General features: G+C 33.1%; 2 long non-coding RNA genes across 2 annotated transcripts; both read left to right on the forward strand.

Moving 5' to 3' along the window:
• Positions 1–3,223: 3,223 nt before the first annotated feature.
• LOC105782107 (uncharacterized) lies at positions 3,224–5,632 on the forward strand. The gene is made up of 2 exons (XR_008192429.1): positions 3,224–3,857; positions 5,404–5,632. It is a non-coding gene; the product is annotated as an uncharacterized LOC105782107 (long non-coding RNA).
• Positions 5,633–5,717: 85 nt separating this feature from the next.
• LOC105782106 (uncharacterized) lies at positions 5,718–8,173 on the forward strand. Its single transcript, XR_001129718.2, has 2 exons — positions 5,718–7,889; positions 7,979–8,173. It is a non-coding gene; the product is annotated as an uncharacterized LOC105782106 (long non-coding RNA).
• Positions 8,174–23,443: the final 15,270 nt, after the last annotated feature.

Consider the following 23,443-nt stretch of genomic DNA (forward strand, 5'->3'; position numbering starts at 1 on the left):
CACATCGGTGGTATGTCGGTGTCATAGGCAAAGTTGGGACGACGGAAACCTCTAGCTATTAAGAATCGATCCGCTTCTTCCTGGGTTGTTAAATTCTCTATGTATACCATTTGAATTTCTTCATTGTCTACACTTTTGTATTTTATTAAAAAGTTTGAAATTTATTAGATTTAATCGTTGTAATTTGAATAATTAGGCTTAAGTACTTTGTATTATAGTGGTATCACCCAATATTCGGGTTTGATTCATCGGGATAGGTTTGGGGTGTTACACAGATTTTGTTGAATGATCAACTATAACCCATATGACATTTCTATTATTCGGTGAAGTTGGTAAACCCACAATAAAATCCATCGTGAATTCATTCTCATTTCCACTCAAGAATTGAAATAAGTTGAAGTAAACTAGAAAGAACCTGATGTTCGACTTTAACTCATTGGTGAGTCAAACACTTTGAGACATATTCAACAATTTATCTTATGTTCGACTTTAACTCATTGGTGAGTCAAACACTTTGAGACATATTCAACAATTTATCTTTCCATATCCGGCCACCAATACAACTCTTGAAGTCACGATACATTTTCGCACCACCAGGATGCATAACAAGTGAACCATCATGAGCTCCATGAAGAATAAATTATTTTAACTCAACATTATTATGTATACAAATTTGATTATAGAATCATAAGCAATCATCGTCATCAATTATGAAATTCTCAACACTACCCTATTGAGCAAGTTTTCTTTTCTTAAACAACTCAACATCCAAAAATTGTGCTTCCTTGATTTGGCCGACCAACACTGATTTCACTTTCAATTCAACTAACAGGCTACCATCGTCGTAAATGCTCAATCGAGATAACATTAATTAACAACCCGATTTTTAGTGGTGCTAGAAAAGGTGGTTTTAGAACCCATTTTCGTAAACTAAGTCCATAAATCTTAATATTTAATATTTACGAGGTTAGTATAGAAATATATTAAAGTTTGTTTTAGTAATTTTTGAATTGATAATTAATTTAGGTACAAGAACTAAATTATAAAAATCTTATCGTTATATATTTTTTAAATAACTAAAGGATTAAAATAGTAATTAGACCATTTTAAATTGCCAAATGTTGGTGGATGAAGTTAAAATCCACTAACTTTAGTTAATCATGCCTAAGGCTTAATTAATTAATGTTTAATTAAATTAATCTTGATTTATTAAGTTTAAACAAAGTATATAAGTTGAATATAAAAGAAAATACACATTATAGCCAAGATATCATAACATTATCACAATACAAATTCACTATCACAAGTATATACATGTTCAACATATCTCAACTGAATTTGAGTAGTCAAGTTTAAACATACATCATATCATGATGGATACCATTTTATTTGATTAACTACATATTAAAGCATAATTGAAATCAAATTATGAGAGCACAAAACTAGAATAATTATTTGTTGATGGCTATTGTTTTTTCTTTATCCTTAAATGTCTCGACATCATTTTTAGCTACATTCGGTAAATTCAAATACGAAAATTCATTAGTTTCACACATTACACATTGTAACATACAAATTAAACATAAAATGCACTTTTTTCAATTTAGTCCCTCAAAACTCTAATATTTGAAACGCTCGTATCTCATTATCTACTAGATTAAATCTAAATCTAATTTCGTAAATATACTACGGAACCTCAAGCTATCAATAAACACAAAAGATCTTACTCACTAACCTTAAGCATTCAACCATCGAACTTCAACCAAAACCTTATCACTTAAACTATCTATACGCATGGGCTATGCTTATCAAGTTTCATAAATTAAAATACATTCAAAATTCAAATGGTAATTGGAGGAAAGATAAAAGGAAGGAAAACCAAAGAAATTTCCTTTCTTAAGCAAGTTCGATGGAGAAGAAGGGATAAAATGAAGCTTATTTCTCCTCTCTCTCCCCTTACACATTCCTATTAAATTTACTTTAACTATCATAGTTTAAGATATAATCAATGGCTAGAATTTTATGCATAAATATCTAGATTGTATTCAACACGTGACTAGTCAATTCTAATTTTTGACCAACTCGATTTAAGAAATTCGATCTTAAAATTGAATTTTTAACACTATTACAAATTGGATCATTGCAAGTAATGTCTAAGTAACTTATTACATGCAACTATAGCAACTATCCCGAGTTATTATAAGCAATGTAGATTATTACTGGCTATTATTTTGGAAAGGTTGAATCGAATAAATAGGAATTTTTTTTCTAGGGTGTCTCTGAAGAATCTAAGAAAATTCATCTTTCGAGCTGGGATAAATGAACACAAACGAAGGTTAATAGTGGGCTTGAGATCAAAGTTTCAAAATTCAGGAACAAATCTTTTATGATGAAACTGGCCTAGAGAATTCTTCATGAACAAGATAAGCTTTGGGTTAGTGTTCTTTACATCTCTCTCCTCAGATCTGTTTCACCTACTTGGGCAGCTCTTAAAAGAGTCTACATGCTTTTCCAAAGTGGGCTAAGGTGGTCCATTTGTAATGGGCATTATGTGAATTTTAGGGTGGACAATTGGTGCAGGCTTGGATCGCTTAGATCATTTGTGATTGGCCTATCAATGAAGATGATTTTTCAATGTCTTTTAAAGCTGCCAAAGACTTGTTGGAGAACATTGGCCCTAAATCCGTTCAAATTCCTAACGATTTTCTTGTTGTTGCCCTCAACACCCCAATTTCCTTTGATCTGAACCATGGTGATATACTGTGTTGGAATCCTTCGACAGATGACACCTTCTCCCTTTCTAGTGCTTATATTAAAGACCATTTGAGAATGAAGATAAATGGAACTGCCTTTGGAAAATGTGTGAATCATACTCTACCTACCGCAAGCTTTCTGAATCGTAGAGGATTGAACTTCAATGACTTATGTACTTTTTGTAAATCGAGCAACGACAACATCTCCCATATCTTGAGAGATAGCGACATGGTGAATGAATGGTGGTTTGTCACCATGTTGCATAGCCATCGACTTCCCCCTTTGTCGTGTAACTGGGAGTGTAGGATTTTCCAACCTTAAATCCTAAAGCTAGACCTCTAATCCTAAACTTCCTTCGTACCTCGTCTTCTCTTTTGCTCTTAGGGAATTATTACTTCTTAGGAATGTTGTCACCTTTAATAGCAATGCTAGGAAATGAAGTACTAGGGAGCGAGCTTTGGCTGGTGCATGTGAATTATTTGTTGTCTCACTAGCTTTGAAGGTAAATACCGACCCTCTCAAGGGATGGTTAATTGGCAGTCGCCTTGTTAAGGATAAAAAAGGCTCAATACTAATGGATCATCACTTGGCAATCATGGTAAAGTAGGGGCAGGGGATTATAAAAAATCATGCTAGTGGTTGAATTATAAAAAGTAATCGACATATCCCTGAAGTTTGTTGCATCGAGTAGGGGTGATCATGGGCCGGGAGGCCGGCCTTGCCCGACCGCCCGGCCTTGCCCGACGGCCTGCCCGAAATATGGGAGGGTTCGGGTAAAAATATAGGCCCGAAATATGGGCTTGGGCAAAAAACGACGTGAGAAAAATTCTTGGCCCAGCCCGGCCCGGCCCGAATATAATATATATTTTTTTATTTTTTGTTTTTTCAAACATTTCTCAATTCCCCCATTAACATTTTTGCTTTAACACCCATTTCCCCATTTCCCATTTCTCCCATTTCCCGTTTCCCCTGTTCCACAAATCCCTAACCCCGTGTCCGACTGCCCTCCTCCCTTTTTTTCTCAACCTTCACCTCCGACACCAATCCACCTCCACCGATCCACCTCCGGTCCTCCACGGCTCCACCCATTTCCTGAATCAGAGGTTAGAACGAAGCTACAAACGTCTTCTACCTTTGAATTAACAATGTTTTTTTTCCTCTCTTTTATGGTGCTTAACTGCTTATGTAATCTGTATTTGTAAAATGTAAATCTTCAGTTCTCGAATTATTTCCCCTTTGATTTGTAAATCTTCAGTTCTGCAGTCTACACCTTTTTCTGCATGTTAATTTGTTAAATTATTTTTCACGTTTTTTGCTTTTTGCTTTTAAGACACTGAATATTTGGGGGAATTAAATCTGGAATTTTGGAATATGTATTCTGGATTGTATGCTCAATTTGTATTCTGGATTGTATGTTCAATTTGTATTCTGCTTAGTTTAACAAAATTACTATTTGTTCTTTTTAAAGTTTTCTAGTAACATTTCCAGCAATAACCTCAAACATTTCAAACAAAATGAAATTCATTTTTGTCCAAATAAAATTATATTAAATTAATGAAAATATTTGGGAATTAGTTCCCCTTCCTTAATCGGTCTCATAGGTCAGAGTACCTTGAGCCTTGAAAAAGGATCTCAAATAGCCTTTTGTAGTAAGCCTATTGGGAACCATGCAGGTTAAAGGAGACAAAATTCTAATGGGAGATTTTAATACATACAGTGGCTGTTAATGATTTCTAGAACTGAACTGGTTGTAGTGTTGTGTGATTTTTACACCTAATGTGGATTTGTTTCGCTTGTGATTCTCCCCATATCAATTTAAATAAGGAAACATACTTTTGTAGAGACCATGTTGTGTTAAAAACTCAAATTTCTGAACCTGATAGTCTTCTCTGCTACCTGTTGTTTTTCATCTTCGCACTCAAATTTTGTTTATTTTGTTATTTGCTAACCAAATTTCTTCTGTCTTCATATTCATTCTTTTGTTTTGTAGTGACCAAATTTAAATTTAAAATTTCTTTAATTTTTAATATCATCCATTGTGGGCTATTAGTAGCTCGTACCGCTTCTCTAGTTCAGGTAGTTTAAGAGTTAAGCTAGCTTAGTGAATCGATTTCAGTATGCAACTCTTCCCCTTCATCCCTTGCTTCTTTGAAAGTGTTTGAGTGAAGTGTTACTAATTTTAAATGATGTAGTAAAGTGTTATGTTACTGTATTAATCCTTTTCTTAAAAATAAAATAATTTCACATGAACACAAATGTCGGTTTAGATGCTATATTTTTCTTCGAAATTGAGTGAGTGCAATTAAGATCTTTAATTACCTAACACATTATTTTTTTTAGCATATGGTTGCTGAATCCTGACAACTGGAAACTTGTTTTTTCATTTTTAGAAAGCAACTTATATATATATATATGTATGTATATATATCATTACAGTAAAATTGCCTTGAAGTGAGTTTTGTATTTCAATACGAGGCTATAGGATTAAGAGTAGCTGAGCACAATTAAGAACAAAATTGTGTTATTCAATTATTATTGGATGAGAATTGATTTATGTTTTATAGAGCATGTAATTTGCAAGGTTGAGATCACAAGCTTAGTTTCTTCATTTAATCTCATCATTTTTGTTTTTGCTTTGTTTTATTGCAGAAGCAAGCTATTTAGTGAGGCAGAAATACAGCAGGCCCAGGCAGGTTGCTATCACTATCTCACACCCTTTCCTTTGAAACAATCAACCTTAGCGACTTTTCCTAAATGATGTGTGTTTTTTTAGTATTACTTAAAGACATGCGACAAGTTTGATCTTGTATCACAAGGCTAGCATAGTTAAATAACTATTTTATTATCTCGTGCAATATATGAGTTCGGTATTATACTATTATGTAATATGTATTAATTAAAATATATTATATTTATTTTCTCAAAACCTGTTATAAAATTTGTAACTTTTGAAAAAGTAAAATAATATAATTCTTCACTTTTATATTTGAAAAGTAAAATAATATAAATATATCACATATAGAACATTTTCTTTTGGTTTTGGAGGTTGAAATAATCTTACAAATTAACACATGATTTTTTTCTTCTAGGTTTGCAATGTCTTACCCCTTTTTTGTAATTTTGGAAAAAATGAATAAATTTTAATTTTGGTCTCTCCATTATGCCTAAATTTGATATTTAACTACCACACCTATACATGTGGACGATGGGTTTAATGAGTATGAAAGTGCTCTCAAACGTCAAAAGTCTACCACTTCAAATGTGTGGGATGAAATGACAAAGCTTGAATGTGAGAACAAAAATGAATTGAAGGCATAATGTAAACACTGTAAGACTATCTTCTCTACTAAGTCTTCCAGTGAAACCTCTAATTTAATACGTCACCTAGATAGCTATTTGAAAAAAGTTAATCAGGACATCACTCAATACACCATAGCCACTCAACCATCACCAGAAAGTGTTCCATCTATAAAAAACTACAAGTTTGATGCTGATGAGTGTCGTCAAGCTATTTCTTCTTTTCTTGTGTGTGGCAAGCATTCATTTAGGACAGCCGAAGAACCGGGATTTAGATATATGATGATAATTGTTAGTCCTAATTTTAAGAATATAAGTAGACATACAGCTGCTAGGGATGTCCTAATGTATTATGCAAAAGAGAGAGATCATGTTAAAGAAGAGTTGGCTAGAGCACCTGGTTTAATTTGTCTAACTTTCGATAATTGGAACTCGGAGCATACTAATGATGAATATATTTGCATTACTGCTCATTGGATTGACAAAGATTGGAAGCTACAAAAGGGAATCATAAGGTTTAGAGCTTTATTTCCTCCGTATGATGGTTTGAACATAGCGGATGAACTTGTTTTATGTTTATCTCAATGGGGTATAGATAAGAAAATTTTTAGTATCACTTTGGATAATGCTTCTTATAATGATGTTATGGTTTCTTATCTTAAAAATCGTTTTTATGCAAACCGAGCTATTTTGTGTGATGGTGCTTTTTTTCAAGTTAGATGTTGTGCACATATATTGTATCTTATAGTTAAAGCTGGTTTGGAACTTGCTGATGATGTTGTTGGTAAGATTCGAAATGGAATTAGGTACATAAAAAAAGTCGGGAATTCGTAGGAAAAGATTTTATGATGTGGCCGACAAAAGTTTTCATTTAAATGTGACCAAAAATTTGCATCAAGATGTGTGTGTGATGGAATTTTACTTATTTGATGCTTGAATCTTCTCTTTACTATAAAGATGTGCTAGATTATTGGGGCCAACGGGATAAAGATTATCAAATGTTTGCACTTTCTAACGAGGAGTGGAGAAATGTTGCTATTCTTTGCAAATTTTTGAAAGTCTTTTATGATGTGACTTGTGTTTTTCTGGTTCTAATTATCCAACGGCTAATCTTTATTTTAGAGGGGTTTGGAAGGTTCACAAGGTCTTGCTTGATACAGTTAAATGTCCTTATTCATTTTTAACTCCAATGGTTAAGCAAATGCAAGAGAAATTTAATAAGTATTGGGCTGAGTATTTATTGATATTGTCATGTGCTGCAATTTTAGATCCTCGTTACAAGTTGAATTATGTGCAATATTGCTTTAAAACAATCTATGGTATTCATGCTTCAGATTTTGTTGAGACCATTCTTAGCAATCTTAGACTTTTGTTTGATGAGTATGTTAAGAAATCCAAATCCACATCTTCCTCTTTGGCTGGGAGTTCTAATGTTTCGGATAAAAATCTTGTTGATTCTGGTTTGGATGAACACAATGTTAATAGTTTTGATTTTGGGGGATATTTTGATGAGAGTGATGATTATAAGTAGTATTTAGATGAATCTAGCACTAGGAGTGAAAAGTCACTGTTGGACATCTATTTGGAAGAACCAGAGCTTGAGTTGAATAGTCAAATAGATGTTTTAGATTATTGGAGCAAAAGTTCAGTTCAATACAATGAGCTTTCATTATTGGCTCGTGATCTTTTGGCAATTCCAATATCGACTGTAGCTTCCGAATTGGCTTTTAGCATGGGTAAGAAAGTTATCACACCTTTGAGGAGTTCACTTAAGCCAAAAACAATTCAAGCCGTTGTTTGCTTGGATGATTGGATGCGAGCTAAGGGATTTTCAACAGGTAATTATTATTCTCGTTTTATTGTTGTAATTTTATGTTATTTTTTCATCAATTTGATTATCTAATTATTTATTCTTATTTCATGTTAGAAATTGGTTGCAAAAAAGACGATGAAGACGATGAGGATGATGTTTCTTCGGCTGCTTTTTAGGATATTTCCTTTCTAATTGTTGAAAATTTAATTTAGTTTACAATTTATATTTTGTTATAAAATTAAATATGTAGATTGGTTAATGTATGGATATTTTGGTTGTTTGCTTATATTTTGCAAGTTTTTTATACAATTTTAGTGTTTACCAAAAAAAAGGGTGAGAAATGGCCTGCCTGCTCAGAATTTTTCCCTGGTTGGGCTGGACAAAATTTGAGGCTCAGATTGGCCGGGTCTGCTCCTACCTAGGAAGCGGCTGAAAATTTTTAGGCCCTACCAAACCCGACCTACCATGGTCACCTCTAGCATCGAGGCTGAGTTGTGGCATTGTACGATGGCATCAAACTTGTTGATTTGAAAATCTCTCACTTAGAAATAAAAGTCGACAATAATTTCATTTATTTCTACCGTGTTTATTATTCGTGTCAAAACCATTTTTATTTTGAAAAATGAGGTTGACTTTTAAAACGAAAATAGAGTCGCCACCAATCTTTTTTTCGAGGTGTGATCGGATCACCTTGAGATTAATCATTTTAATAAAATATTTTGATTTATTAAAATAATGATTTTGGTCTACAAAATTCGAGAAAACGGGCTAGGGAGTCGGTTACGCACGAGGAAATATTAGCACCCTCGTAACGCCCAAAAATTGGTACCTAATTGATTAATTAACGTCCTAATGTCGAAAATTTGAAAAGATTTAAAAATAAGATTCTCTTTAAAAACCTGAATAAATCGAATTTGATGTTAAGACCTCTTTGTCCCGAAGTAATAAGATGTCACATCTAGTAAGTTAGGATACGATATTTTAACCCTCGAAACTAAGCTTGTCTCATGCATTAAAGTTTAAAAAGGATATTCGGTTATTTGGATAAAAAAATCGAAACCCAGTAAGTTAGGACACGATTTTCTCAAAGCTCCAAAGTACCGAATATTGCCTTATTTTTAAAAGTTTTCTTTTTTAAAATTGGAGAAAATTGATGCAATATTAAAACGATGCGTAAAAACTTTTATAAAAAAAGGCAATATGAAAATACAAATAAACAAGTTATAAAACACGTAATGACAATTATTTAAATACTAGCATCAATAATCAAAGACCAATGAATTTAAAACAAAGAGTATAAAAAATATAAGGAAAAATAAAATGTAAACAAATTTAAAAATAATGAATTTGAAAATTAATAATAAGGGAAAAGAAATTTGAAATCAACAATATACAAATCAATAAATAAAAAAGGTAGGTAATATATGTATAAGTTTGGAATAAATAATATATAAAAAATGAAAATAGGTAATATATAAAGTAATAATATATAAATGAGTTTAAAATAAATATTGTGTAATAAGGAATTTAGAACAAGTTATACACAAAACATCTTAAAAATAAATGGTATATAAAATAGATAGTATAAAAAATTGCAATTGATAATATATGGAAAAATTTTAAAGCAAATAATCAAACAATTTAAAATGGATGATTTATAACACGAGTTTTAAAAATAAACAACATTTTGACATAATATTAAAAACAAATAAAGTATATAATTAATGGAAGAAAATAAAATAATGATAAGAATGGTTAAATGAATGAATATTATGTAAATAAGAAAGTTGATGAATAAATAAACGTATAAAAGTAAAATAATAATTAATGATTAAACAATTAAATGGATAGATAAAAAAAGGTTAAAAAAACGCTTAAGTCAGCCTAACTCTCACAATATGAAGATTCAACGAAATTCGTCCACCAAAATCCAACTCAAATGAAAGCAACTTAAAAAGAAACAAAGATGAACGAAGAACAAAATAAGAACAAGCCACAGAAAATAAGAACGCAAGAGAGAGAAAATTTTGAGTGAATGCTTTTAAGAATTATTATCACTCCAAACTCAAGTCTTTTACAATGAAGGGAGAGGCCTCTATTTATAGTTGAGCCTCCCCAAATCCAACGGTACAGATCAATTACATTAACGGCTAAGATTAAAGGGTATCTACAAATTAAATCTTAAAGATTACAAAATCTTATCTTCTAAGATTGCATATCATATCTAAGATTGCATATCCTTGAAGATTATGTTTCCATATGTGTCAAGCTTGTAGATGGACCTTCAACCTTTTCAAGTAATGGGTCATTCCAATCGGGCCAAATGATATAATTTTGGACTGGACTTGGACTTTGTTTTATTATTTTGGGGTTTTTTTTTGTGAGCCCGGGCTAAATTGGCCTATTACAACTGCCCCTCTTTGCTCATTGACATGTAATGAGAATGTAGCAAAGACTATAAAAGGGTCAATTTTGCTTGGTCTTGCGGGTTCTAACTTCTTTGAGTGCTCGTCTTCTTCAAGTAGTCTCATTCCATCCCACTGCATCTTCAGGGGCATAGGAATTAGTGCTTCTATCTGCTCCAATGTGATTTCAAGGAGAAGAGATTTCTAGCTTCGATCTTCTCCACTTGAACTTCAAGGAGGTAGGAATTGGTAATTTCAACCTGCTCCACTGCAATTTCAGGTAGATAAGACTGGTGGCTTAAATCTGCTTCCCTACTACCTCGGGAATATAAGACTTGCCGTCTTTGATCTGCTCCACTACTACTTAGGGAGACATGATATACAATCTTCAACCTACTCCGCTACTGCTCAGGGAGATAGGACTGGTGGTTTAAATCTGCTTCCTACTATCTCGGGAAGATAAGATTCGCCGTCTTTGATTTGCTCCACTGCTACTTAGGGAGACAGGATCTACAATTTTCAACCTACTCCACTGCTACTCAAGGAGAAAGGACTGGTGGCTTAAATCTATTTCCCTACTACCTTGGGAAGATAAGATTTGCCGTCTTTGATCTGCTCCACTACTGCTTAGGGAGACAGGATCTACAATCTTCAACCTACTCCACTGCAAACTCAAAGAGGCAAGGCTGGTGTTTTCGATCTGCTTCACTGCCAGTACAGGAAGACAAGATCTGCTGTTTTCAGTCTGCTCTGCTGTAAACTCAGGGAGGCAAGGCTGGTGTCTTTGATCTGCTTTGCTGCCAATACAGGAAGACAATGTAATAACCCGATTTTGGGCCTAGCCATAATAGTGGTTTCGGGACCACAAATTCGACGATGAAAAAAATTATTTTTATTATATTTTTATGGTCTACAATTTTACGAAATAATTTTGTGAAAAATTTGTTCGAAAATTTTGACGTTTGGGCACTGAATTTAGTCAAAAGGACTAAATTGTAAAAAGTGCAAAAGTTGAGTTCTACAAGTTAGAGGTGTCCAATTGTTATGAAACTTTAAATTGGAGGTCTTTATATGGTAATTAGACCATTGGTTAAGTTATAGACAAAAATATACATGAGATCAGTGAAATAGGAAATTTTTAAGTTAGGGGCAATTTGGTAATTTAGTAATAAAAAGAATTAACAAGGGAAAAAGATGGAAAAATGTGTTTATCTTCTCCATGATGAATGAAAATAGCAAGGGGGAAGCCATAGTTAGGTTTTTCAAGCTTCCAAGCTCCATAGTAAGTGATTCCAATCCCCGTTTTTAATGTTCTTTACGATTTTAGAGTCCTAGTAACTTGATTTAAGCTTATTCTAGCAATAATTTAACCTAGGGTTTATATTTGGAAAAATACCCATAGGTGAAATGTGTTTATTTTGATGTTTTATGGAAGAATGTGAAGCTTTAAATTATGTTAAACAACTTTTGCTAAGTGATTTTAAGTGAAAACGAGTAAAACGACAAAATCGGTAAAAATACCTAATGTTCATAAGTAAGTGTTAGAGTGGGAATTTGATGTTGCCATAGAAGGGAAAAATGTTCAGCATGTCATAATACATAAGAATAAGGGATGAATTTTAATTTACGAGCTTTTGGGAAAAAAGTGTAAATATGCAAAGTTTAGGGGCAAAATTGTAATTTTGCCAAAGTTTGAGTCAAGAAATGTTTTGATAAATGTGAGTATTAAATAAGTCAAATGTGTTATTATAGATCAAGAAAGAAGTGGAATCGACCTTGATCGGAGAAAAGAAAAAATTAAAGACTAAATTGTTAAATTTTTATATTGTTGCATCAAAGTAAGTTATGTGTAAATAATAACAATATATTTTTATAAATTGTGAATTATATTTGATATGTGAATTATTATTATTGAATGTGGAAGGAAAATTGTTCATGAATTATTCAAGTGATAAAGTGTTAAGTGTAAATTCCCGGTTGAACTTAGGAATAGAAGTGGATACAAGTGACATGTCACTAGAGACCAGTGTTACAGTGTTACAGTGAGTCCCGGGTGCTGGGTGATCTAGCATGTGTTGCAGACACCTAACAGCTTGTGTGAGCAGGCCCGTGGACATTTCCAGTGTTATTGATCAGTGGTAGTTACGGCTACATATCAGTGGTAGCTTCAGCTACATTTTAGTGGTAGCTACGACTACGTATCAGTGGTAGCTTCGGCTACATATCAGTGTGGCACTTATGTGCTAATTCTCTACGTATCCGTGTATATTCCAAGTGTTCAACGGGAAATCGACTAAGTGAAAATATATGAGATTATGTAACGACTAAGTGTACTTAAATGATGAATATATCTGTGGAATTGAATTGAATAGTGATCGAAAGTGAAAAAGTGAAAAGTGAAATTATGAAATAGTAGAATTAGCAGCAAAATAGTTTTGGACAGAAACAATTGCATGACTTTGAAAAATCACCAAAAATGGTGGAAATCGAATTAGAGAGTGAATAAGATATGAAATGAAATTTTAATGAGCCTATTTTTACATAATAGAAATAGAGTAAGCAAAAGAGTTTTAAATTTTGAGATATTTTAAGTTTAGTGAGACAGGGTCAGAATGAATTTGGAATCCCCTGTTCTAACTTTGGAAAATTGTTAAAAATTGTACAAAAATAATTACGGGCTAAACTTTATATGTTTAGAACCCTGAATGAGTTTATTTTCAAGTGAAATAAACATAAGTACCTCCAAATTCTGTACAATGAGATATTAATTTTTAGTGAAGAGAGGTCAGAACTGTTGAGCAATGAAATAGGGGAAAATTGAAAGAATGAACTGTACTTATTGGCTAAGCCAAAAATTATGAAAATTTTATGGTAAGAATATATGTGAATCTAGTTTCAGGGAAAATTAATGGATCTTAATTTGGAGCTCTGTAGCTCCAAATAAAAATAATTTAGTGACTCTGACTCAGATAGCAGCTTTGAATATACATGTGAGTGAATAGTAAAATTATAGAAAATGTTATTTATAAGAGTGTTATGTACATTAAGGATGTGGAATGGAGAGGAGGAGGAGGAAATATAAAATATATGAATGATTTGTATATAAATTAGTCATATGCCCGATTATATTTGATAAAAGTTTAATTTAAAATGACATAATGTTTCATTTCAATTAGTTATTATGAATTGAATTGTAAATTCATAAGGCTGAAACCAAACAATTATTTGTTAGTATTATGCATGATATAATGTATTATTCTATATACATATTCATGGTTGAATTATGATTGTTGAGAAAGATAGATAAATTGGAATGAAAGTTCAAATTGAGTAGAACTCAGGGTTGAGTACTTTCGTTTAGTGATAAAGATGAATTGACGGAAAATACCATGGATGGACCATGGCAATAAGTGATATGTGATTCCATGTAAGACCATAGCTGGGCTATGGCATCGGTATATGTTATGTGATTACGTGTAAGACCATAGTTGGACTATGGCATCGAGAAAATAAGTACTCAATTCCGTAAGACATTCACTAATTTGACAAAGTTGGTAAGTGTTACATGGACTCATGTTCAAGTGATAGATTTGTTGTGATTGTTGAAGTTGAATTCAATTAAGTGATTTCACCAATTGGATATTGTATATGGCAAGATGTGTTAGTGAATTACATATTTATGAAATGATAAATGAAGTTCAATAAATGATACATGAAATTAATATGAAAAGATTTATGATTGTTATTGGTATTGTTTCTGGCATAATGTGGATTCTTCGATGTTGAAATGATTTAAAGGATTTATTGAGCATATGAATGAGTATGAGACTCACACGAGTTAGTATAGATATGTACTTGTGTCTTATAAGCTTTGAAATGATAAGACTTGTGAATTGTGAATTAATCTGTGTGAAAGTATATGGGATAGATTAGCGAATCTTTATGAGATATTGAATATTTAATATATTACAATGGTGGTAGCTATAAGGCTTGGATCAAATGAGTATATATTGGGCCTCGTAAGCCTTAATTAGCGATTAGAAGATAATAATTTGAAAATTTTAATTTGTATGAAATTTTATAACTTGGTTTAATACGTTTATAAGTGTATATGTTCTGGTAATGCCTCGTACCCTATTCCGGCGTTGAATATGGGTAAGGGGTGTTACAATGTGACATCGACAGATTCGGCCATAACGTTTAGGCCGGGTTTGGGGTGTTACAGACAAGATCTGCTATCTTTAGTCTGCTTCGCTGCAAACTCAGGGAGGCAAGATTGGTGTCTTCGATCTGTTTCGCTGCCAATACAGGAAGATAAGATCTGCTATCTTCAGTCTGCTCCGCTTCAAACTTAGGGAGGCAAGGCTGGTGTCTTCGATCTCCTTTGCTGCCAATACAGGAAGACAAGATCTGCTATCTTCAGTCTGCTCCGCTGTAAACTCAGGGAGGCAAGACTTGTAGCTTTCACTTGTTTCACTGTAATTTTAAGGAAATAAGGTCTGATGCGATCTGCTCTACTGCAACTTCAGAGAGATAAGATCCATCATTTTAATTCGCTCCACTACAACTTCAGGGAGATATGATTGGTTTCTTCAATCTACTCCACTGCAACTTCAAGGAGATAAGATTGGTTTATTCAGTCTGCTCCACTGCAACTTCAAGGAGATAAGACTTGTAATTTCATTCTACTTCACTGCAACTTCAAGGAGATAAGGTTTACTATGATCTGCTCTATTGCAACTCCAGAGAGATAAAATCTGTGATTTATAGCTTCAATCTGTTCTACTATAACTTCAGGGAAATAAGATTCGCTATCTTCAGTCTGCTCCACTGCAACTTCAGGGGGATAAGACTTTACTTCAATCCGCTCCACTGTAACTTCAGGGAGATAGGATTATTGGCTTTAATCTACTCCACTACAACTTCAGGGAGATAAAATTTTCCATCTTCTTCAATCTATTCCACTGTAACTTTAGTGGTATACGTTTGTAGTTTCACCAATCTGTTCTCTGGGGAACATGACCTATAGAATGGGTCTGTGCTTATGTCAAATGACTAGGATGCCATGATCGAAATGAGTCAAATTCTCCTAATTAGATATGCTATGAATGATATATGAATGCAAAATGAGAATGATCCCTTTTTTAATGCTTAGGGTGTCATCATTCATTGTTCATCAGAAGTCTTATCACTGATGTATTGCACTACTATCTTATTCGACTGGTATTTTCCAACAGAAAACTCGAAGAAACAATCACATTCTGCTCAACAAGCTTGCCCCGTTGTAATTTCAGAGTCCCTTCCACTATATCGTCTGGGACATAAAGTTTGTACCTCCCACTGCAACTTCAAGGGAATAACATTTGGTTTCTTCCATTCATCCTGCTGCAACTAAAAGGTATAGAATTTGTATCATCTTCAATCATTTTGATCTGTTACACCATTCCCTGGGTGTAACGACCAGATGTATATGCTTGAAATTTTCATGAATGCAGAGTGTCATTTTTTCCCAAGAATGATCCCCTTTTACACTTGGGTTGACATTGCTCGTTATTTGTCGAGATGGTATCACCGACAAAATGTCTTGTCTTTCAATATTTCCAACCCTTAGGCTTGATGAGTTCTAAATAATAGTCTTGTTTCAGATTCTCGTATTATTTAGAAGCTTCTAGAGCAATATGCGAAACTCCTTTTATGAAAGTATTATTTGTCCATTAATCGTTATTTCGATATAAAATGCTTGAAAAGATCATAACAATAGACAAGAAGGAAATTAATTAGGAACATAGCTCGAAACAATTAAATTAATCAAAGATAGCTAAGGCAATAAAAAGAAATTGATTGGGGCGTATCTTGAAAAGAATAAGGTAATCAAAGATAGCAAATTCAAAAATGGGTAAGATGGAAAACTAGGTGCCCTAGATATTGTAGCCTGAGCTTCTCTGTACGAACTTCTTGAGGACCATTTTGAGCTTAATATGTGTTTAGGGGATCTGAAGTACTTTGTCAATGCCCTAAGATGTAGCATACTTCCTCATTGTTAATTCAGGCATAGCAAGACTACCACATGCCCCACTTTTGATCAAAATTTAAGCTACTTTTTTCGAGTTTTCAACTCAAAACCCCTTTGGTCTCAAAGCGCCTTTTGCGGGTTTTCGCCTTGGCCTCTCCTCTTTTTCTTTCTTCTCTTTTTTTTGAATTTTTTTCTCAAGGCGCCCTTTGCTGGTTTTCACCTTGGCCTCTCCCCTTTTAGGTAAAATACTTCTTGACTGGATCTGAATTCACCGGATTGGGAAAGTCTTTGGCATCCATCTCGGTCAATATCAATGTTCCTCTAGAACAGACATTCTTTACAACATAAGGTCCTTCCCAATTTGGCATCCACTTTCCTTTAAAATCCTTTTGTATAAGAAGGATCTTTTTCAACATCAAGTCCCCCTCGTGGAATTCTCTAGGATGAACCTCTTTGTCGTAAGCTTGCATCATCTGACCGTGACGGATAGCTTTTAACCCTTTTTTTATTGGGTTCAACATTCCATAAACTAATGGGCCAGGTGTTGCCCCGGTAAAGGTCCTGGCCGACGTTTGATGAGCATAGAGGGTAAATAGTAACTTTTTTATGCCAATCTTTACAAGTCACGGTCATCTTTCCCACGTTCCTTGTTTTATTTTTTCTTTTTTGGTTGCCTATGGCGTCTGATCTTTGAACAGAATACAAACTTTTGACATTGTCCTTTTTGGCATTCTTTATCGGGGCCTGATCTTTTTTTTTGAAATTAGAATTTAATAACTTCGACCTTGTAACATTGGCATATGAAGCTATTTCTACCCTCTTAGTGAAGTAATCGAAGACCACAAAAATGAATCGATATTGGCTAAAAGCTTTTGAAAAGATTGGCCCTATCATATCCATGCCCCACATATGGAAAATTTGTGAAGAAATAGAGGAGATACATAGGTTTTAGCTTCCTCAAATTGGTATTTATGGCATAACTGATATTATTCACTTTCATGGTGGACTAGCAATACTGAAACTTCGTGATTAACTTGGCTATCGTAAAACCATTAGTATGTATCCTTCTGACACACTTATGGACCTTTTAGCCTTAACAGTATCCACAAGTCTTAGTAAGCCAGACATATCTTAATATGATCGTGCGAAAGCATCTTTGAATTCTTGGAATAATTTAATGACGTTTCACTTTGTTTCGATAGTAAGAAAGCTCCAATCTCTTTCTCTTCTCCTAGGCTCACTGTCCACTGACTTTTGTAACGTAGGATCTATTTTTTCATCTTGTTCTACCATTCTTAACAAATCAAGAGATAGGCTACAATCTCAGTCATATTCAAAGCCTGAGCTCCCCTTAGACACATATCTTACTCAAAAGGAGATTCTGAGTTAGTAGCAACATCGCTCATGTCGTTGATATCTGAAGACCTATTGTAGGTACAAAGGCATATTCCAAAGAATAAATAAATTTAAGGACAATTATTTGTATGAATAAAGAATAAAATAATATTTAAAAGAGAGTCCAAAGAACAAAAGAATCTATAAATGAAAAGAATGAAAGAATGTTTGCTCAAAAAGATACATTTTATTGAAATAAAGATTTTGGACGTAAGCCTATTTCAAAAAAGGATTCTTATTGCCTCTAGGCTTTAAAGTAACAAGTGTGTTTTGAATATTACTCTAGATTATCTCTAAAAATACAGTGATCTCTTCCACAGTCTCGTTGTTCAAAACACTCCCAAGTATGCAAGGGCTTGGAAACTTTATTCCTCAGTTCCCTCTTCGGAAACATCATTAATGTTTAGATTCTCTGATATTCCCTTTGGGCTTTTGACTTCTTCAAGGAGTCGCAACTTTCTTGCCTCTTCCTTCAATTATCGCATTTACTGCCTCGTCAAAGTGATTAGGTTCTGATGAAACATCAAACTTCGCAATTCCCATTTTAATGAACCTTTCGACCAACTTTTTAAACGTAGTGCATTTTTCAATTGAGTGACCCGTTATCCCACGTGGTACTCGCATTGGGCATTCTCAGTGTGTATCGAATAAACTTTGGTACAGCTCCCTATACGACATTGGAATTGGCTTGAACTAGAGCTTCTCAGTGTCTTGTGTCGGACTCTTGTCTTGATGAACCTTGTTGGTTAGCAGCCATCTTTCTTGGTTGATTCACCGTAATCAATTTTGAGTAACCCTTTCTATATGTACTCATGTTGTTCACCTCATTTTCCTTTTTCTTCGAGGCTGACCTTCTGTTACTTTCTCCAGCATTAATCTTCCTACTCCTATGGTGTTTTCAATCATTTTACCATTCATGATTATGTTAGAAAAGCTTTTTGTGGCACCTCCTAACATATGTGTGATAAATGGGGCTTTCAGTGTGTTAATAAATAGCATTGTTATTTCTCTTTCCAGGAGCAATAGCTAAAATTAGACGGCAACCTCCCTCCACCTTTGTACGTATTGCCTAAAACTTTCATTTGACTTCTTTTCCATGTTTTGTAGGGTGATTCTATCAGGAACCATATCTATTACGTGACTGTACTGCTTCATGAATGCTTGTGCTAAATCCCTCCATGAACTAATCCTGGTACGGCTCAATTGATTGTACTATTTAGATGTTGCTATCTTAGAAGCAATGTATTTGCAGTTGGTCGTTGTTAACATATCCAGTCATCCGCCTACAAAACATGGTGATATGAGCTTCAGGGCAACTGGTCCCATTGTACTTCTCAAATTCTGACATTTTGAACTTGTGAGGGAATACCAAATCCGGGACCAAGCTCAGATCTTTATCATCAATCCCATGGTAGTTCTTAGTGCTTTCCATTGCCCTGAATTTTTCTTCGAGCCTTTTACACCTTTCCTCTAGTTGTTTTGGCAATTCCTCCTTTGTCTTTTCCTTTTCAGCCATTTTATTGAAATTAGGGATAGTAGGATTAATAGGGTTATCTCCGAGGTTAGAGCCTGATCCGGCTTAGAAATTCATTGGTATTAAGGCACCGGCCTGAAACTGCTGAGGCCTGATTGTGACAGAGGATTTGCGCTGATATACCTCAGCTTGGGTCTACACGTGTGGAGGAGTAAAGCCTGAAGGATAGAAAGGTCTCTCATTGTCTCATTCTTCAGCATTAGCCATAGGGCCCTTTCCTTTATCGTTTCCCCCAGCCAACAGTTGAGTCAACTGAGTCATCATGTTTCTTTGAGACTCCAGCATTTTTTCCATCATATCTTGCTGAATCTTAGCTAGCTGCTCTTGCATTTGCAGCTGAAGTTGGTCTTGCATATCCTTTTGGAACTGTTCAAGTCTTTTCAATCTTTGGTCCATGTCTTTGGTTTTTGCTCGAGTACCGTAACGATGCTTAGTCGATAGACTCTTTTTAGGTTCATAGGTTAACTAGAATAATTTTACCTAATTAGGGTCATTTTGTGAAAATCTAATACATATGATGCAATGTAATGCAAATGCATGGAATGAATGCAAAAAGAAAGAGAGGCATTGATTCTGAATTCAATTCTATTAGAACAACTTTTCTAGAAAACAAATTTCTTTACATAAAATGAATTACATATGTAGCTTTGCCCTTATATTTTAGGCAAAGACATCGATCTTTTTCTTCATATCTGGATGCTAGGATCAAATCTTGCAAATTTTCCAAAATCTGTCTCTATTATCTCCTTTTTGTTTGATCCAAGCCACGACCTATTGCTCACCCCGTGATGCTCTTTAGTTTCTTTGAGATGTGACAACTCTCGAATAATCTTTGTCGGTTTGAATCCTCAAGCAACGAAGCATAGTCGTATATTCCTCTACGAACTTCTAGCCTTCTCTCGTTGTGTTTAATCAGACCATATTTGGGTAGTCGCATTATATTCCACTTTATCAAGAAATTCGTTTTCCATGACAAGCTTTTCTATTTAGCAATTAAATTTGAATCAACACCTCTTTCTATGATGAAAATGCAAAGCAATCATAAACAAAATAAAACAAAATACGTCAGTACAGAAGAAATAAACAACAGAATAGAACACCTATCTGGGTGACCACTAGGGTTTGGCGCGGCTTTACCTAGGGTAGGTTCTTAAGGCTCTCTATATGTGGTTCGGTTCTAAGGCAAGGGTACCTAAACCAGCAGATTCCTCGATCCTCACCCATTATAGGTTCATATGGACCGAGTTCAATTCAGGGGGATACATTTCCCTATGGCTGCACGGAGATGAAAATCTCACGAAGACATAGGTACAGATGTATCCCGAAAGCGATCTACTATCCTGCACGGAGGTGAAAACCTCATGAAGGAGTAGCTTCTCACTTCCACTTGAAAGGGTGTGACCAACGGTCATGCAATGTAATGTGTGGAGATATAAAAATTTAAAATACAAAACATGATGAAAACTATAACTCAAAACAGATGAAATGCAATGAGAAGCTTATATGTTAAAAACCAAAATTTCAACTTTCGACAAAAAAAAGGCAAAAATTAATCAATTTACGGCTTGACACTCTTATGGTCCCCAGTGAAGTCGCCAAGCCGTCGAAACCATTTTTATTTTGAAAAACGGGGTTGACTTTTAAAACGAAAATAGAGTCGCCACCAATTTTTTTTCGAGGTGTGAACGGGTCACCTTGAGATTAATTATTTTAATAAAACATTTTGATTTATTAAAATAATGATTTTGGTCTACAAAATTCAAGAAAACGGGCTTGGGAGTCGGTTACGCACGAGGAAGGATTAGCACCTTCGTAACGCCCAAAAATTGGTACCTAATTGATTAATTAACGTCCTAATGTAAAAAATTTGAAAAGATTTTAAAATATGATCCTCTTTAAAAACCTGAATAAATTGAATTTGATGTTAAGACCTCCTTGTTCCGAAGTAATAAGATGTCACATCCAGTAAGTTAGGATACGACATTTTAACCCTCGAAACTAAGCTTGTCTCATGCATTAAAGTTTAAAAAGGATATTTGGTTATTTGGATAAAAAAAATCGAATCCCAGTAAGTTAGGACACGATTTTCTCAAAGCTCCAAAGTACCAAATATTGCCTTATTTTTAAAAGTTTTCTTTTTTAAAATTGGGGAAAATTAACGCAATATTAAAACGACGTGTAAAAACTTTGATAAAAAACAACAATATGAAAATACAAATAAACAATTTATAAAACACACAAAGGCAATTATTTAAATACTAGCATCAATAATCAAAGACCAATGAATTTAAAACAAACAAGATAAAAAAATATAAGGTAAAATAAAATATAAACAAATTTAAAAATAATGAATTTGAAAATGAATAATAAGGAAAAGAAATTTGAAATCAACAATATACAAATCAATAAATATAAAAAAGTAGGTAATATATGTATAAGTTTGGAATAAATAATATATAAAAATGAAAATAGGTAATATATAAAGTAATAATATAAATGAGTTTAAAATAAATATTGTGTAATAAGGAATTTAGAACAAGTTATACACAAAACATCTTAAAAATAAATGATATATAAAATAGATAGTATAAAAAAATTTGCAATTGATAATATATGGAAAAAATTTAAAGCAAATAATCAAACAATTTAAAATGAATGATTTATAACACGAGTTTTTAAAAATAAACAACATTTGTGACATAATATTAAAAACAAATAAAGTATATAATTAATGAAAGAAAATAAAAGAATGATAAGAATAGTTAAATGAATGAACAATATGTAAATAAGAAAGTTGATGAATAAATAAATGAATAAAAGTAAAAGAATAATTAATGATTAAACAATTAAATGGATAAATAAAAAAATGTTAAAAAAACGCTTAAGTCAGCCTAACTCTCACAATATGAAGATTAAACGAAATTCCTCTACCAAAATCCAACTCAAATGAAAGAAACTTAAAAAGAAACGAAAATGAACGAAGAATAAAATAAGAACAAGCCACAGAAAATAAGAACGCAAGAGAGGGAGAAATTTGAGTGAATACTCTTAAGAATTATTATTGCTCCAAACTTAAGTTTTTTACAATGAAGGGAGAGGCCTCTATTTATAGTTGAGCCTCCCCAAATTTAACGGTACAGATCAATTACATCAATGGCTAAGATTAAAGGATATCTATAAATCTCTAAGATTACAAAATCATATCTTTTAAGATTGCATATCATATCTAAAATTGCATATCCTTGAAGATTATATTTCCATATGCGTCAAGCTTGTAGATGGACCTTCAACTTTTTCAAGTAATGGACCATTCCGATCGGACTAAATGATATAATTTTGTACTGGAATTGGGCTTTGTTTTATTATTTTGAGTTTATTATTATTTTTTGAGAGCCCGGATTAAATTAGCTTATTACAGCTAGTTATTTTCTTGCAACGTTGATTAATAAATATAGGATGTTTCGTTCTTCTATTCTAAATACTAGAATCAAACATATTTCCAAAAGAAAGAAATTAGAGTGGGGTGATGTAGCAAGATTAAGAATCAACCTTTCTGTTTATGACCTATGAACATATTAATTATGATTTCACTATTGTATGTAATAAATCCTTGATGAGATTTTGTTCTTTAGTTTAAAAGAAGCCTTTGACCCAACCGTTGAGAGAATAATTATGTAATCTTTCTTTTCTATCCAAACTCCTTTTATTACAAAAAAAAAAAGAAAAAAAAAAAGAGTGGCGTCTTTAGTTTTTTTCTAGTGCTACCATATATTCCTTGCTTGCCAACATTTCTCTCCCCCTCTCTCTTCCATATATAAAGGGTTAAAATGTGCCACAAATACTTATAATTTCAAAATTAAAAATTTAATCCATTTATTTTTATTTTATAATTTTAGTTTTTCTTTTTTAAGATTTTAAAATTCATTCAAACTCAATTGTTACCATTATTAATTTTTGGATAAGTTTAAAACAAAAAATTCACTTCATATCTATATAATTTTGGATAAGTTTAAAATAAAAAATTCACTTCGTATCTATATAATTAAACACTTAAACTTATATTTAATTTAAATTTAATAAAATTATAGATGTTAACAGTTTAATCAAAAATAAAAACTCTAAACAAAATTCCATTAAATAAAACTACAGGATCGACGGACTCGTAATTTTCCTAATTTTTATGAAATAAAGAAAATAAAAATGTTAACAATTTAACCAAATAATTTGATCTA

The sequence above is a fragment of the Gossypium raimondii genome, chromosome 13 (genome assembly GCF_025698545.1).
Source record: "Gossypium raimondii isolate GPD5lz chromosome 13, ASM2569854v1, whole genome shotgun sequence".
NCBI classification, from domain to species: Eukaryota; Viridiplantae; Streptophyta; class Magnoliopsida; order Malvales; family Malvaceae; genus Gossypium; species Gossypium raimondii.